Here is a 3445-nt window from a genome sequence, read left to right as displayed (position 1 = left end):
TTTCATAAAATATGGACTCCTTTTTAAAAATAAACTATACGAGGTTTTTAACATGATAAGATTCGATTCGAAACCCTTCTTCATAACATTTTCACATTCAGACATAACGTTTAGGCCGGGTTTGGGGTGTTACATTTAGTGGTATCAGAGCCAGGTTACAAAACTCATTCTGTGAATTTGGGTTCAAACTTGTATTTGTAAAAGAACTGGTTTTCAAACAAAATTTGTTTCTTTTTTAGTAAAGTATGTGGTATATTGAGTCTCCGGCATCGATCCTGTAAGTACTTTTGAACTTAGAAATACTGTAGTTAGAAAATCTTGAATTGTCTGAAACTATACTAAGTTAGTTAGAAACTGAAACTTCTGATAAAATATTTGAAGCATAAAATATGTGCTAATAAACATTGAAACTGATGCATAAAATTTCGTAATGTAGATAAAACTTTGAAAATGATGAACGCTAGTGGAACGCGTGATCGTGGTATTCGTGGGCTCGGCGGGCGCCGTAGTGGGACTCGAGCTGAGTCTTTCTCACTGGGCAGTATGCCTAATTTGGATATGAGTGAGACTTCGGCTAACACCTACTGTAGAGACCAGGTCTCAAAGCCGCTCGGCTAGAGACGATGGATTGTCCCAAGCCATGCTGAGAGTTTTGGAGAGGGTCGTTGGACCCCATTCTAGATCTGGGGGCTGTAGGTCAGTAACTGAACGACTTCAGTCTAATGGAGCTGAACTGTTTCACCCCTACTGTGGCTGAATACTGGTTGGAGGCCACCGAGAGAATAATGAACGGTATTGATTGCACACATGAGTAGAAACTGAAGGGTGCAGTTTCTTTACTTCGTGACGAGGCATATTAGTGGTGGTTATCGGTTGAGGAGGGTACTCAACCAGATCGTCTTAATTGGGATTATTTCAATACCATCTTTTAGGGAAATATGTGGAAGCGAGTTTTGTAGATGCTTGTAGGCATGAGTTCATGAATCTCACACAAGGAGATAGGAATATACTGCTAGAAGTATAAGGGGTTGTGTTTCTAAAAAATCTGATGAAGCTACCGTTTGGTGAGTTTGATTTGATTCTAGGTATGAGCTGGCTTGTAGAGCACCGAGTTAGTTTAGATTGAACGATTAAGAGGGTAGTTTTGAGAACTGAGGATGATGTGGAAGTTGTGATTGGGGAGCATTGGGATTACTTGTCTAATGTAATTTCTGCTCTAGTGGCCGAAAAATTGGTTCGAAAAGGGTGTAAAGCATATCTAGCTTACGTAAATATTTTAGCTTTTGGGGACTCTTCTGTTGAGAACATCAGAATAGTGAAAAAAAATTTGAATGTTTTTCCTAAGGAATTATCACGTTTACCTTCGAATTGGGAAGTTGAGTTCGATATTGAGCTTCTATTAGGTACAGTTCCAATGTCTATCGCTCCTTATCAAATGGCACGGAAGGAGCTTAAGGCTCATTTTCAAGAGCTTCTAGATCGTGGGTTCATTTATCCTAGTGTGTCTCCATGGGAGACACCGATTTTGTTTGTAAGGAAAAAGGACGACACCATAACGATGTGCATCGATTACCGACAGTTGAATAAGTTAACTATGAAGAATAAATACTTATTTCTGAGGACCGATGATCTATTTGATCAGTTTCGCAGGGTTTCAGTATTCTTGAAGATAGATCTTCGTTCTAGGTATCATCAGCTTAGGGTTAAGGAAGCTGATATTTTTAAGACGCCTTTTAAGACTCGTTATGGGCACTGCGAGTTCCTAGTCATGCCCTTTGATTTGACAAATACTCCGGTTGCATTCATGATCTGATAAACTGGGTTTTTCAGCCATTTTTGGATTAGTTCATTGTAGTCTTTATCGACGATATCCTGGTGTACTCTAAGATCGAGGATGAGCATAATGAGCATCTTAGAGTAGTTTTTCAAATACTTCGAGAAAAATAACTCTACGCTAAGTAAATCATGTGGTTTCTACTGAGAGGATCCTAGTTGATCCTAGAAATATTGAGGCTGTACTTGATTGGAAACATCCTAAGAATATTTCTTAGATCCACAGTTTTCTGGGTCTTGTGAGTTATTATCGGAGGTTTGTTGAGGGGTTTTCGTTGATTGGAACTCCTCTAACTAAGCTTTTACGCAAAAATGCTCATTTTGTCTAGACTGATGAGCAACAATCAAGCTTTGAGAAGCTCAAGTCTATTCTGACTCAAGCTCCTGTTTTGATACAACCTGAATCTGGTAAGGACTACGTGGTTTATAGTGATGCGTCGCATGTCGGTTTGGGATGTGTATTGATGCAAGATGGTAAGATTGTGGCTTATGTGTCCCGGCAGCTTAAGTCACACGAGGGGAATTATCCAACGCATGATCTCGAGTTGGCTGTCGTAGTTTTTACCTTAAAATTTGGAGGCACTATCTGTATGGTGAGAGGTGTATCATCTACACTGATCACAAGAGCCTGAAGTACCTCCTTACTCAAAATGAGTTGAACCTTAGGCAGCGTAAATGGATTGAGCTGATTAATGATTACGACTGCACGATAGAATATCATCCCGGTAAGGCCAATGTGGTGGCTAATGCTCTTAGCCGTAGAGCAATGTCTAATTTGAGGGTGATGTTTGCTCGCCTAAGTCTGTTTGAGGATGGAAGTCTATTAGCCGAGTTGCAAGTTAAGCCGACTTAATTTGATTAGATTTGGGATAAGTAGTTGAGGGATGATTCCCTGATTCTGCGGTTCTGTTAGGTAGAGAGTGGTGGTACGTCTAATTTTGGGCTGAATAATGGTAAGGATCTGTGTTTTCGAGGACGGGTCTATATACCGAATGACTTCGATTTCAGACAGTCAATTCTGAGGGAAGCGCATAGTAGCCTTTATGCTATGCATCTCGATGGAAATAAGATGTATCGGGATCTCCGTTAACTGTACTGGTGGCCAGGTTTGAAATAGAAGGTAATAGATTTTGTTTGTTGTTGTTTGACGTGCCAGCAAGTTAAGGCTGAGCACCAGTTGCCTTCAGGTTTGCTTCAACCCGTTAAGATTCCCTTATGGAAATGAGAACGTGTAGCAATGGACTTCGTTAGTGTGCCCGCATGGCTGTGTGACGCATAAGTGTGTGGTCGTGTGGGTTACACGACTTTGGCCAATTTGGGCGTGTGGGCCGTGGGCCAAGCCGTATGGGCCACACAGGTAGGGCCAATTTGGACGTGTGGGTCCACACGGGCATGTGAGCCCAAAATTCAGTATTTTCCCTAGAATTGTAAACAACAATTACAGTATCATTTTATAATCGCAAAATGGCATCAAATTGATGCACCCACAACGTAGTTTCCATCAGCATACCACTGAGTATACAATGAGTCACAATTGTTAATTTCTTTTTTTAATTGTGGGATAATAAAATAAGAAGCTCTATATAAAGATACATAATCAAACCAATACCAA

Source organism: Gossypium hirsutum, chromosome D11 (genome assembly GCF_007990345.1).
Source record: "Gossypium hirsutum isolate 1008001.06 chromosome D11, Gossypium_hirsutum_v2.1, whole genome shotgun sequence".
Taxonomy (NCBI): domain Eukaryota; kingdom Viridiplantae; phylum Streptophyta; class Magnoliopsida; order Malvales; family Malvaceae; genus Gossypium; species Gossypium hirsutum.
The sequence above is the reverse complement of the archived record's forward strand: the minus strand, read 5'-3'. Positions refer to the sequence as shown.